We start from the raw sequence: 15,143 nt of genomic DNA, 5'->3' as shown, positions 1-15,143 counted from the left end.
GGTAGTCACTGGGCACAAGATCGGGGCTGTACGGAGAATGATCTAGAGTTTCCCATCGAAAAGATGTCATGAGAGCTTTGGTCTGATTCGCCACATGCGGAGGGACATTGTCTCGCAGCAAAACGATGCCCTTACTCAACTTCCATGGACTGTTGCTTTGATTCTGGTGTGACGTAGGCCACCCATGTTTCACCGCCCATAACAATTTGGCTTAAGAAATCATCACCGTCGTTGTGGTACCGCTCAAGGAAAGTCAATGCACTGTCTAAACGTTTGGTTTTGTGCACATATGTCAGCATTTTCGGTACCCAACGTGATTACAATTTTCGGTAATTCAAGTGCTTGGTCACAGTGCCATACAAAACACTGCGAGAAACATTAGGAAAGTCATCCCGCTAGGAGGAAATCGTAAAGCGTCTCTTTTCTCTCACCTTATTGTCCACTTCCTGCACCAAACTTCCATTAACGACCGAAGGACGCCCACTCCGTGGTTCATCATGCACATTTGTGCGGCCATCTTTAAATGCTCTCACCCAGTTTCTTACCATTCCATCACTCATAATGTTTTATCCGTAAACTGCACAGATCTCACGATGAATATCGATCGCTTGTGGCCTTTACCACTAAGAAATCTTATAACAGCCCGTACTTCACAGTCGGCGGGACTCACGATTATCGAAGGCATCTTAAACACTCATTGTCAGTACACAACATAAACAAGGAAGAATCAGACTGTAATGGCGTCAGTGCGTAGATAAGGTACAGGCTTTCATGTAAAAATAAAATTATTCAGATTACTTCGCACGTCTTTTTTTTTTATTTGAAAATGGTACTTACTTAAAAAAACACGCCTTGTAAATCTCCATGCCACTGCTACAATAGCCAAAACAAAATTGCACTGTTCATTGATCTACATCTAAGACGGGCAATCAGTAGGTAACATAAGGCACTTTTCTTTCTCGGCCAATTTAGGTTGAAAAAAATGCGGAATTTGTTGTGCAGCATCGTGCAATAGTTCCGCTTCAGCACAAATAGTTTCATGAAGTTCCGATAGGTGGCTGCACTACACTTACCTTTCAGAACGGCATTTGTAGCGTAGGTGCGTTCCAAGTAGAGTGTTTCTTTTGTGGAAAACCAGAGCATCGCAGATATTCATAGACGCTTGCAGAACGTCTATGGAGGCCTGGCGGTGCACAAAAGCACGGCGAGTAGTTGGGCAAGACGTGCGTTATCACCACAGTAAGGTCGCGCTCACCTGTCCGATCTCCCGCATTCCAGCCGACCGCACACAGCTGTGAATCCTGCAATGTTGGAACGTGCGGATATTCTCATTCGAAGTGATGGGCGGATCACAATCAAACTTATGGCTCCACAACCAGATGTCTCTGTTGGTAGTGCTGACACAGCCATCTACCAGTTGGGGTACTGAAAAGGTGTGTGCCTGCTGGCTTCCTCGCCGCCTAACAGAAGACCATAAACAGCATCGAAGAACCATCTGTGCGGAATCGCTTGCGCGTTACGAGGTTGATTGTGATGTTTTTTTGTCCAACATGGGTTCATCACTTCCAACCAGAAACGAAACGGCTGTCCATGGAGAGGGGCCACACCACCTCCCTCCTGCGAATAAAAGGTTCAAAGCTAAACTCTCAGTTGGTAAAGTCAAGGCGACGGTCTTCTGGGACTCTGAAAAAGGTTATTTCGTTTGATCTTCTCCCTCACGCTGTAACAACCTGAAGTGTATTGTGCTATCCTCAGGAAACTGAAGAAACGACTCCAGCGTGTTCGGCGCCACAAAAAAGTAAACAAACGTCTCCAAGACAACGCGAAGCCTCACACAAGTCTGCACACCCGACAGGACCCCACAAAACTTGATTTTCCTCATCCATCTCGCATCTTCTGACCTCCATCTGTTTGGCCCAATGAAGGATCCACTTTGCGGGAAGCAGTCCGTGGACAACGGGGAGGTTAGTGATGCAGCAAAACGTTGGTTCCGATGTCAATTAGTGGAGTGGTACCAAGGGTGCATGCAGGCCCTCCCAGTAAGATGGTGTAAGGCCGCAGCATTGAACAGAGAATACGCTGAAAAAATATGGTGCACTGGAATCCTGAATAAAACCATTCTGCTTTCACCAAAAAATGAATTGCATTACTTATCGAACGCCCCTCGTACGTGATCACCCTGTAATTCACACTTAAGTACATTGCAGACGGTTCATCTAACTACTTTCACACTATCTCTCTGCCATTCCACTCTCGATTAGCGCGTGGAGAAAACGAAGAGACAAATATTTCCGTGATAGTTCTGATTTCTCTATTTTATTACGATGATCATTTCTCCCTGTGAATAAGGGTCAGTCAAATAAAAACGGATCAAATGAAAAAAAGTGAAAAAAATGTTTACTATCTCAAAAGTAATCTCCGTACTCTCGTTACATTTATCTCATTGTGAGAGAAGACAAGACGGTCAGTGCCTCCATGCAAAAATATTTGCGGATGCAGACGTAGCCATGATTGTATCCAGGCGTACACGTCTTCGTCCGAAGCTAATCGACTTCCACAAAAGTCTTTTTCGGAGCTCCAAAAATATGGGAAGTGGCTGGGAGCAGATCTCGACTGTATGGAGGATGTGTAAAGGCTTTCGAGCGAATCTTCTGCAGCATATTCGACACAACCTTGACAGCATGTGCGCGGGCACTGTCCTGCAACAGAATGATAGCGGCCGTCAACATTCCTGGGCGTTTGGACTTTAATATTTGCTAAGTATCCACATAACGCTCGGCGTTAATTGTGGCACCAGGTTTCAGAAAGCAATTGAGCAGCAGGACCTTGCAGTCAGATAAAGAGGTCATCTTTGCTTTTACGGAGCTGTCGTGCCGGTTTCTACTATACCGCGGAAGTTTCACTGGGAAGCCCTTACACATACTCCATACAGCTTCTCTCTCTCTCCTTCCCTCTCTCTCTCTCTCTGTCTCTATCTCTATCCCTCTCTCTCTCTCTCTCTCTCTCTCTCTCTCTCTCTCTCTCTCTCTCTCTCTGCGATTTGCATATTTTTGAAGCCCTAAAGCACAACATTCGTGGCCGTCGATTTGCTTCTGATGAAGAAGGCTCGCCTGGATACAATCATATTTACATAGGCAACCGCAAACATTTTTCCATTAAGATATAGACCGTCTTGTCTCACACTGAGCTAAATATATCAACAGTTTCGGAGATTGCTTTTCAAATAATAAAGATTTTACTTACTTTTTTTCATCTGTCTCGTTTTAATTTGACTGTCCCATAGTAGGCGCAAGTCCAAAGAATGTCTTCGCATTCAGAGGAAAAGTTAGTGAATGAAATTCCGTGTAACGGTCTCGCCGCAACGAAAAACGCTTTTTTAAAATCATTGGCAGCCCAACACGAGTATCATCGATGACATTCATTCCCCTATTTCTCATCAGTGCAAAACGAGCTCCTCTTCTTTCAGTTTTCCCATGTCCTCCATCAATCCTCTGTGGTATCCCATAGTGCACAGCAATACTCCAGCAGAGAGTTGGTACAAGTAGTCTTCTAAGAGTTCTCTCACGTAAAACGCAGTCTTTGGTTCGCCTTACAACATTGTGTGTGTGATCGATCCAATTTAATTTGTTCGTAATTGTCATCCCAAGGTATTTACTTGACTTGACAACCTTTAGATTTGTGCGGTATATCGTGTAACCGACATTTACTGGATTTCTTTTAGTAGTAATATGAATGACCTGACATGTGTAAATCATTTTTTGTTTGTTTTGATCTTTCGATTACTTAAGCAGACAGCAACATCTGCAAACAATCTAAGGGGGCTGCTCAGACAGTCTCCTAAGTCGTTTACGCGGATTAGAAACAGCAGAAGGCCTATAACACTTCCTTGGGGAATTCCGGATCTTTCTATTTTGCTCAGCGCCTCTCTGTCAATTAGTATGAACAGCAGCCTTTGTGACAGGATATCACGAATCCAGTCGCAGAACTGAGAAGATAATCTATAGGCGCGCAATTAGATTTAAACGGTATCAAAAGCCTTCTGGAAATCTAGATATGTAGAATCCGTTTGAGAGGTACCATTTCGACGAAATTCATTACGAGAATAAGGAGCTGGTTGATAAATTTGAGTGTCCTTCGGTAGTACGTTTTCTGCATTTAAAGGGGAAGATTGCCACAGCAGTCCACAGTCAGGTGAAAAAGTGGTTAGGTAGCGCAGACACCTCCAGTATGGCCAAAGAATGGCGAAGAACGAAGGGGCATACATATCTCTGTGAAGAGCCGCGAATCACAAGATAAGTGGATGGCCTGGTGGTGGTAGATCGGTGTGCTAAGATTGAGACATTAGGGGAAAAAGGAGAGTCAGTCCTGGGTCACTTTTCGGCATCTTGCACAACACTTCGAACATGGAAAAGTAGATTCGGTGAGCCCATGCATCCAGCTCTCTCGTTTCCGCGACGTCGTCAGCATAACTCACAGCTGGACTGAAGAGCTCATGAGCGAGGAGATTCGATCGACACTGGCGAAGTGTGGTGATGATTGCCTTTCAATACAAACTGCACCCACGATAATTACGCGTTTAATGAATACAGTATTTCCTCATAATATTTTGATCTTTGCATTTACTTCCCGTCTTTAGCATTACACTTGAGCCTGTGTCAGGAAGAAAAATTTTTGTCTGTTTTAACCGTACACAATTTAAGAAATTGTTTCATGACTCTTCACTGAATATTCTTTACGATGTGCCCTACGAGTAAGGCTTTGCATACCTCTCTATGGCATTGACCGTAACCCACAGGACTACAAGTATCGCTTTCAGTTTGTATCTGGAATTGAAAATATTATAAATATACATTTGCTTTATCGAATACAGTCCCTTGTCTCGTTCTCTTACCACTTCAAAATCGTGAAGCACTTTTTTTCGAAATCTGAGGGCAAGCAAAAAAAAAAAACAAAGATACTATTATGCTGATTATTCCCGCGATAATTACAAGCTGAAACATGGCGGAAAATTACTTCGGTAAGTAAGAAATATTATTGAAATTTTTCCATGCAATCAAACGAAACCTTTTTTCTAAATCTGTTATTGTCATTTATTTTAAGTTCTGGTTTCACTCTTTGGGGAGGGGGGGGGGGTTGTCTGTCGATATCCGCGACCGTTGGTAATGGAGTTTTTTTGCTTTATATTTAAACTACATAAGACTATGAGCGAAAGAAATTCATCAGTTACATAATTTTAGCCTGTTGCTGTTCAGAAACTATAAGATGGGTGAAAATAAACGTAGGCACTCTCATTTCAAATAGTTGTATGGTGAACGCCCATATCCTGTACAGCTGATGTTCAGTTATGTGGTTTATTTCGCGCGAGATGTTGGTGTTATGCGGCTGACGGTGAAGTAGTTACTGATCGCACCAGTTATTGTCGTACCGTCCGTAGACAGCGAACTTGGTCTGTCACTGTCAGTGGTGTAACTTTGTACAACTCTAATATCTTGAAAATTTCCTACCCTCTACGAATGTAATTCGTTGGAATGGCGTGGAATAGGAAGGAAAATTGTTGTCGTTAAGCAAGTTATGCTGTGAAATCAGATAAACAGCGAGATATATCTCTGGCCGTTTGTATTTCCATGAATTCCTTGCGTTGACAAGTCAATATCCCTACAAACTCATAGCGCTTTCGTGTTCCACGAGATCGTGCAGAAATTTTCCAACTGATAGCAGGCAGCTACTGTCCGCTGCGTGTCTGATTTTACGTCCCTTTTTTAAAAAAGGTGAAAAAATCCAAGAGGAATGCGGCCTTGCTTCCTGCTACTGCCACTGGTCAGCTGCGTCGGCCTTCGAACAATTTTTTCCTCACTTTCCGGGGAGGTCTTCGTATCTTATTTATCTCTCCACCGCGCAATGTATAACTACCGTCAAGTTGTCGACGTAAATTGATAACACAAACCTCTGCATGGTCTGATTGGTTTCAGAACCTGGTTGAAGTGAGAGGGAAATTAATTAGGGACGCTGGAGACTGTACTCTGCCCTCTTCGAAGAGCTTCGTCCATGCCAGCTACACTCCGGGCATTGACATTTGAGACCTTGGTGCGATAAACATAGAGTTTACTGTTGCGGAGCTGCAAAAGTCGCCACCCTCATAAGTCAAAAAAGTATATTGTATACTGCACATTTGCCTACTTGCTTATAAAAACTGTACATCCAGACGATCTGTATATGCACCACAGCACATTACAGTGAGAATTGTGCGTCTCCAAATCGTCCTTGAAGCATTGTGGAGCATCTCAGGAGTTACATTTCGAAAGGCTTCTTCGATACTTTAGCCGATATTTAGCCATATGGGGCTGGAGATGCTGAACCACGCCAAGTTCAGTGGCCTCGGCACCCGAATTGTAATGTGTGCTGCAGCTCCGCCCTACTTTGACCGCACGTGATCCACGAGCCCCTTGTCTTCGAGCGACTTGTCAACCACGTTTGCATAATGAACAGATAAGAATTTCAATTCGCGCACCATTAAAATAACGCCCTACCAGGTATCGTCACGAGATCCCGCCCCATATCGTAACATGAGGCCTGTTTCTTTCCAACTCTTGCACATAACGGGAATTCCCATAACACCAGAAAATACTGTCGGCCTATGTGAACTGCGATATATCGCACATTTATTAGAAAATAACACTCTTAAACGGTTGGATGTTGGATGATAGGTTGATTTGGGGGAAGGGGGAAGGTCATCGTTGTAGGGGAGTATGGGAAAGGAAGTCGGTCGTGCCCTTTCAAAGGAACCATCCCGGCATTTGCCTGAAGCGATTTAGGGAAATCACGGAAAACCTAAATGAGGATGGCCGGACGCCGGTTTGAACCGTCGTCCTCCCGAAAGTGAGTCCTTTGTGCTAAGCACTGCGCCACCTCGCTCGGTCACTCTTGAACGAGACACGCCAGTTGGGGAACGTGCTAACAAAGTACGGCAGGCTGCAATCCGTTGCTTCATGTCGTTGTCAGATAATTCATTCACCGGACTAAATTCTCTCCCTTTCAAGTTTTTTGATGTAGTCATGCGTTATAATTAAACGTTTCCCTGAGACATTTAAATCTCTTTTTACAATCTACGATAATGATCGAAGCAGACGACACGAATTAAAATTTGTGCTGCGGCCGGGACTCGAACACGGGTCTCCTTGCTTGCTAGGCAGAAATGCTAACCATTACACTACCACAGCCCAATGATCAACATTGCTGCACGAGCTACCTAAGCTGAGTGCCCTCCCCGACACAAACTTCAATTCATTTTTCCCTTATATATTGCCACTACTGCCAGGGCTCTCCGATATTGGCAAGCACCCCAGCATTGGACGTAATGGGTCGTCCTTGTACCATTGGTGATCTTATAGATCTTATAATTAAATGTTTCCGTGAGACATTTAAGTTTCTTTTTATTATGTGCGATAATGATTTAATTATAAGGTCACCAATGGTACAAGGACGATGTTGACCATTGTGCTGTGGTAGTGCCATTGTTAGCATTTCTGCCTACAAGCAAGAAGACCCGTGTTCGAGTCCCGGCCGCAGCACAAATTTTAATTCATTTCGTCTACTTCGATCATTATCGTGGTCATGCGTTGTTGACCACGGTGCTTTTGAAGTTCAACTGCTGTTTGGCGAATGGATTTCATTGGAGGCTGCCGAACCGATGGAGCGATGGTGCCACAAGTATGCTCTCGCTTTTCTTACGTCCGCTTCTGGGCCTGTCTTTGACATTGCTTTAAACAAAAGTGCCTTTCCCCCAATTAAGCAGTGTTGCTTTACAGTTCAGCGCCTAGGCAAAGCACTCTGTAAACACACTCAGGAACATTGTCAACGATACAATACTGCAACACTACTTGTAGTCAGCTTCAAAGCAGAAGTAGCAATAAAATGTTTCCACAATTGTACGACATCGAGAGGGGTACGGGGGCTTCTCGAACACCCTGTATATAAAACGTATGGTGAGTCGTTGCGAATGTGGTGTGCTTCCAAGAGGCGTAATGCGCCTCCAACACGTTTCGGTCGTCGGCAGTGTCGTTACCGGTCACGCTAATGGCGCGACGGCCAAATTGGTACTGAACGGTAAATTGATCACCCCAAAAGTAGCTCGAGTCTATAATCACCGTCGAAGCCAGCGCTGCGGCAGCAACGTTGGCAGTGCTAACGGCACATTCAAGAAAATTTAATACCATTCGAAATGTCGTGGTTACACTGCGAATGTACACGGCAAAAAGAGCCGGGAAGATTTTACTGCACTGACGCGCCGCGGAAACATTCATTTGCATAACACTTAGTACTCTCACTAAGACTGAACATTACGTACATTAGATTACGAAAGCTGAACGACATGCACGGGGCATAATTGTTGCGACATTGTCGCGAAAAGTACTGTCTGCAGGGAACCGCCTCAGCGTTGACCCTTTTTGAAGTCTAACTTTTCTACGACAGTTATTTTAAAAATCTATTATGTCTTTAAGCAGGTAGAATATCTGCTCTTAATTTTAATTTTCCGATATGGAAATTAACGAGATTTCCCCTTTCGGGAAACAGCTTTAAAGAAATCATGTCATACGTCGAAAACTCTGGAAGTCACTGAAATGCTTTTTCTTCTTGTTGATGGCTAAAATATTTCGCTTGGAAATGCGTTATTAAAAATTTGAGTATTGCACTGCGTTCTGTTCTGTATAAGCTTGTAAAAACGGCGTTCTTTTTTCAGTTTTGTCGTTATTTAACTCTTAGAACTTAAAGTTTAATAGCCGCTCGGATAGACGTCCGTCTTAAGCGCCACTTCCTAGTCGGGAAGGTGCGCCAGCCCCAGAACGAAACCGTCCGGCGAATCAACGACGAGGGTCGGTGTGCCGGCCAGCTTGGATGTGGGTTTTAGGCGGTTTCTCACATCCCACTGGGTGAGTACTGGGCTGGTACCCAAGTCTCACCTCAGTTACACGATTCGGAAACATGTAGAAAAAGTTTCACCAACTTTCACATGAAACGCTTAGGAAAACCCTCACCAACTTTCACGTTAATAAAACTACGCACAGACAGTTGGGGTACACGCATGACATATTCCGGCCTGGGGTGAGGGGGGGAGGGGGGAGGAGAGACAGAAAAGGCATCCAACCACTCCTTAAATTAACTATGCCAAAACCGTTCATAATCACGCCGACCCTGCGCCGCTGCGAGACAAAGACACAAGAAAAATCTGTCTCCCACAAATAACTCATTCTGAAATTCACGTACGATGTAAATGTTTACAGAGTCTCTCCGATGCCCCTCCTCCGACTAGTTTCGTCACACAAGACACAAAAATAAACGTTACACAAATCTCCTTCTGCAACGGCTTACTGATACCTGGCAAGCACAACGCTTTGCTCACTGAAGTAGCAACACAGTAGGAACACGCACAATGCAAGGCTCGTACTACTGCATGGGGAAGCTTTCCATCAGCATCTCAACAGAATTCGTCACGCTATGCAGACTATGCATTGGTCACACTAGGCTCACCAACGATTTTATCATTTAACAAGAAAATCCACCTCGAGTGAATGCAGTCGTCTTTATACTTGTCTGATGTAGAAGGAATTAAATTGTCAGGCAACCCCTGCTTCACAGGAGGGAAAGCGGCTAATAGAATAAACTTCAGCGTACCCTGTAGTTCTATGTTGATGTTGGGGATGTATGCTGAGGGTGAGCTACTTCCCAAATCTTCAGCTTGGAGCATTCACGAGTTGATTCTACCTCCTTTCCCAAATCTCTTAGTGCCCCCTTTTCATCACGACTACCAATCATCAGCTACTTCTCCCTGAAGTGAGGCTTAGGTGCGTACGGAACTAGTCTTTCCCCACAGATCCAGCTCACAGAGGTCTACAGCAACGTCCTAACTAGAAAAGGGCATCAGAAACCAAGATGTTCGTGTTGCATTACTCATTGAGCCTACTTCGGTATCGTGCTGGCATAGTTACCTCTAGTGCGGAAAACAGCCACTGTTCTTCCTCCGCATCATAGGTGTCAGCTGAGGATTGCTCGGCCCGAGGGACTGTGCGTCCCGTAAAACAAAGGTCACCATCTTTCTGTATGCGAAAGAGAAAGGGAGGACTTAGGGGAGGGATCCCACGTAATCACAGGCCAAATTTTGAGAAAGAAAGTGAGAGAAACTGAGAAGCATCGTGGCATTTGAAAGCCTAGTGGAGTGTCAATTGCGAAAGGAAGGGTGGTTGAAGTTCAAAACCCCATCAACGGTGTAGACAGCAAAGTTCAAGCAGTAGGACAGGTAGACGTAGATGTGAGAATAAATCTTGATGTGGCCATCTTCAGTGCCATCCAAGCATTCGCCGTAAATAGTTCAGGGAAAACACTAACAATCAAAAGCAGAAATGGCGAGCGAGAACTTGTGAATACCCACCACGTTTACAATTCGATTCTACGCAGAACAACTGGATCACAGAATGAGCGTATTTCATATCACCTGATAAATCAGTAATAATTTGACTGATTGATTTGTGGGTTGAATGCGTTGGCTCGTTACAGAGTGGTTGCATGTCTTTTAATTTCTTGCCATTTATCTTTGTACCTGTATCTCATTGAAAATATGTGCACATCACTTCAGATGCTGACGTTATGAGCAGTGCGTCTTGTTTGGAAATAAAATTCTTCCATTTTCCCACCGTACTTGTTATTGACGACAATAATACACATTTTACTATTAGCCCGCGACTTTGCACTTAATATTGCTCTGTTCTGTCACAGTTTTTCAGCAGTGATAGGTACGTTGGTAGGGATCCATGGCAATAGGGATACAGTTTACTGATGGAGTTGGCTCGTATCCACCTCGTTTCGGCTTTCATTCACTGAGTGCCGTGGAAGAGCAACACATCACAGTTCTTTTGAAAATGAAGGTTGTTTCATTATTTTGGGTTTTGTGTTGTACGTGTGGTGATTGCATATTACAGACTTCTTCACTGTTTTGAAGGCATTTTTACGGTAACAAATGTAATTTGTGTAAAAAACCGAATAAATGATGATTACTGTAGAATCTACTCTGTAACGAACCAACAGAGAACACAAGCTTTTCACGCCAAAATCCTCTGAAAATGTCCCCGAACACTTTCGAAATTTTGTCGGTAGATTTTTGGGTTCACGCTGCATTTCGTTACAGTACGCACATTCCTTATTACAGTGTATCTACATCGTCCGTCCAAAAGGTTCCGAGACTGATTTTATTCCTGGCGTATAATCGGCTTCAGCGCAGTAACTACGGTGCAGCTTCAACTGACAACTGTAAGCAACAGACTTGCATTCGACCAGTCAGTTGCGAGGAGGCAGTGTTAAGTAATGCGATCTTAATATATTAGCGTTGTTGTGTCACAAATCGCAATTTAGTGACATCATTAAAACAAGTGTTCAAGATATTCTCCAGAATGTTTTGAAGAAGAGAAAAGTGTATGCAAAGTTCGCCCGCACACCTTGACTCCCGATCAGAAGCAACGACGCATGGACGCCATCCACGACGTGACTGAAATGCCTAAAGCGGACAATTCTTTTCTGTAAAAATCACCACAGGTGTCGACAGTTCAGAAATACAGCTGAAGGATCAACCCTTTGGCCACATACCCGACTTTGAAGTCAGTCTGATGCGTGAGTTGATATCATCCCGAAGGAGGACTTTTAACATACATGTTGTTATAACTACCACTTGTAGAAACAAGCTCGATTCTCACAAAGCGGAATGTGCGTGAAGTAGGATCCGTCTCTACTTGATTATGATGAAGACTTACTAGAGATGATGCTGGCATCATAAATACGCGGCCTTCTGCGAGTGAATCATTCCATCGATATCTGAGTGTTTAGCGAGACAGAAAAAAGGCGCCTTCCTTTACTTAGATTATACGCGGTGGAACCGTAGAACCAATTGAGTCGTAATACATGATGCTCAGCAAAGCTGTATCTGAGGTAAGCTGTAATGTAGCTTCACTTACATCCTAGACGGCTGGTGCGTGACACTCTGAGGGCGTTGTAAGGCTTTAATTTTGGTGAAGCCCCTTTCCGTGAGAGTGAAGCCTTCAAGAGAGCTCATCGAAGCTGTGCGAAGCCTCAGAGTTCAAGGCTACTCTTCAATTCTGGTCGCCTGTAATTAACATTCGCCGCTACTGGTACAGCTACCGTGACAAAAACTGCGCAACGCTCTTTACGTAACGCTTTCCTAGAAGGCGGTTCTTGCAACGCCCGCAGGCTGCTCCTGCGCTGCATCCTCCTGCAGCTGCGACCGCTCAGCCATGTTTACCTCTGCAGGTGTCTGGCCAGCCGCGAGCTGTGTCTTCCCACTAAGGTATAGGCTCCGTATAGGCTGCAGACGTTGTGGCAGTCTCCTGACGCCGACGATTTTCCTGTGCCTCACGTTAGAAAACTGTGCCGTTATGAAATAAAACCACAATTCATATTAAATAAACTTCTGTCTTTAGATTCTGAGTAATATCATGATTCCCGCGTTACAGGATACCGGCCTACAGCCAGGGTTGCTAGGTGCTGGGGCCGCCACCTTATAGTATCCCAGAACACCTATTTTTCTTTTGGTATTGTGTCCCCTTAGATGGTTGATTTCACTACAGCTGTGAATCCATCTCTCCCAGGTTTTGTAGGATGTCCTTCCCTGTTTTTCATCGGAGTTGGCTTCCCTAAGCCTAGGAGCCGCCGCCGCCCCCCCCTCCCCCCTCCTCCTCCCTCTGCCCCTTACGTCGTACATTGCTCCTCGCCTGACTCCTGCCTAAGAGACCTGTCCGGCTTGGGTGGCCTGTGACACGAGCTTAACCTGCCGCTAGCACAGCTCTCCTGGTCCTAGCAGGATGCACAAACCTCACCGCCGACCGTAAGGCGGCAGTCTCCGAGTCAGCAGAGATACTCTACTAAAGATATATAAGGATATGGCTATACCAGTACTGAGCACTGCTCTATAAATGCGAAAACTAGACTCTTAAGAAGAGAGGTGAAAAGAGAATAGAAGCACGTGATATGAATTTCCTTGGATACGTGGCTGGATATTCTTTGTTGGATGAAAAGAGAAATGATGGCATCCAGGCGGAATTGAATAGGGAAAACTTAATTGTCATAATAAAACAATATCAATTAAAAATATGGCATTTCAGTCTTTGATCGCTATTTTTTATTTTCAATGACTTGTTAGACAAAGTAACAGATCTGAAGATGGGCAGCTAGCCTGAAACCAGCCATTCAAAATAAAAAATAGCGATCAAAGACTGAAATGCCATATTTTTATTTTAAGAACTACCGTGGCAATCCCATTAAGACAATTATGTCTAGTTTTAATATCAATTAAGATGGTAAGAACATGTAGACCGTAAGCCATATGCAAGAAAAGCCATAAAACAAAATAAACTAAAAGGTAGAAGATCTTTCGGAAGACCGATGAAAAGATGACTTGACTAGTTTCGAAGGAGACAGAAGAGACCAAAAGTTCCAGTCATGGATACTGATGTAGAAACTTCTGTCACCATTTTGTTGCAAGTGTGTATGAGCTTCGCCAGACGGCGTCCATCCACCCCAAACTTGAAACAGACGTGACAGCCAAATTCTGTCGTTCTCATCTTACAGCTTGCGGTGATTTGTGTTGACTTTATGTTTAGTAATACGAGGGTAATCCCAAAAGTAAGGTCTCCTGTTTTTTTTTTATAAGTACATGACCTGTTCATTTCTACAATGGTGTACATCAGTTTACAGCTTGAATATTTAGCAATTTTTCAACGTAATCATCATTTTTGTCGATGCATTTTTGTAGACGCTGTGTCAGTTTTTGTATGCCCATGTCATACAAGCTCGCCGCCAGCTCCGCGGCTTTGGCGAAGGAGGAGGCTGCCACTGGCATGATTGTTGCTTGGTCTCAGGTGTATAGTGGTATGCCCGGGTTTCGTCACCCGTGACAGTTGAGTCCAGAAAGTTGTCCTGTTCGGCTGCAAGGCAGTGAAGAAATGCGCGGGAAGGGTCAACTCGTTGCCGCATGTGGTCCCCCGTCAGCATGTGTGGCACGCATCTTGCACACCCCTTCCGGTAGTTCAATGTTTCCGTTAAAATTCTGTGAGTGGTGCTTTGGGAGACCTCAGGAACCAACGTTCAGAGATCATCCAGGGTGATCTGCGGATCTTCACGCATGCTTTGCTCAACGTTCAACACTATCTCCTCAGAAACTGATGGTCTCCCGCTCCTTTGTTCGTCGTGAATTTCGGTCCGATCAGCTGCAAACTCTCTACACTACTTACGAACATTTTTGACTTCCATGCACGACTCACCATACACTTCCGTCAATTGGCGATGGATTTCAATCGGTGCAGTGCCCTTTGCGTTCAAAAACCGAGTAACTGTGCGCAATTCGCACTTAGCGGTAACATCCAACGGGAGCTTAATTCTCAACGGCTGCCAAGCCCAGACTGAGCGCCTCAGCGCGGTGTGCACATGAATACACAAAGCGCGTGAAGCACTCTTCATAGCAGTGTGACCAACTGCCACACGAACAGAGTTCTGCACTTATAAACAAATAGGAAACCTTACTTTTGGGATTACCCTCGTATGTTCAGTAGAATCAAGTCTCAAGTTTGTGAGTTGTTGTTGCGTGTCATTGGGCTTACACCACAATAGCTACCAAAAAAAGAGAGAGAAAATTTGAAGGCAGTAGGTATGATTGGGGAAGCTGTTCGTAAGGCGAGCAATAAGTCTTAATTGGGCCGAAAAGGGACTCATACTATGCGTGCAGAATATTTCGAGAAAGTAGTTCCCAGACAAATCCTATTTACAATGCCGACAAGGTGTTTCTATAGCAGTTGTACGCCGACGAAGCATCTGTTTAGAATGACACTGACTGCGACGTCGGTCTAACACACAGACAGTGGTTCAGGCAAGACTTGAAGTAGCAGTCATACGCTCTGTGGAATGCGTGGTATCGACTGCTGCAGAGAGAGAGATCACATCAAAGGGCACCCATCACCGGCAGGTCTTTCTCGTCGATGCATATAAAGCCAGGTGCAAAGCCTCCATAAACTTGTTACTGTTGTATGCGTGATCTCCATTCGAATTGTGTATATTGAATAAAAGATTTGTCCATTCGGAAATTAATTTTT

The 15,143-nt window shown here is 44.4% G+C and overlaps 1 protein-coding gene and 1 non-coding gene across 2 annotated transcripts in view; one reads left to right on the top strand and one right to left on the bottom strand.

The window, feature by feature from the left end:
- The window catches only part of LOC126158234 (uncharacterized), a 679,797-nt gene that overhangs the window by 229,482 nt on the left and 435,172 nt on the right, over positions 1-15,143 (top strand). The gene's annotated exons all lie outside the window — the stretch shown is intronic.
- Positions 7,145-7,217, bottom strand: Trnaa-agc (transfer RNA alanine (anticodon AGC)). Its single transcript has one exon. It is a non-coding gene; the product is annotated as a tRNA-Ala (tRNA).

The sequence above is a fragment of the Schistocerca cancellata genome, chromosome 2, assembly GCF_023864275.1.
Source record: "Schistocerca cancellata isolate TAMUIC-IGC-003103 chromosome 2, iqSchCanc2.1, whole genome shotgun sequence".
NCBI classification, from domain to species: domain Eukaryota; kingdom Metazoa; phylum Arthropoda; class Insecta; order Orthoptera; family Acrididae; genus Schistocerca; species Schistocerca cancellata.
This window is presented reverse-complemented; position numbering and strand designations above follow the sequence as displayed.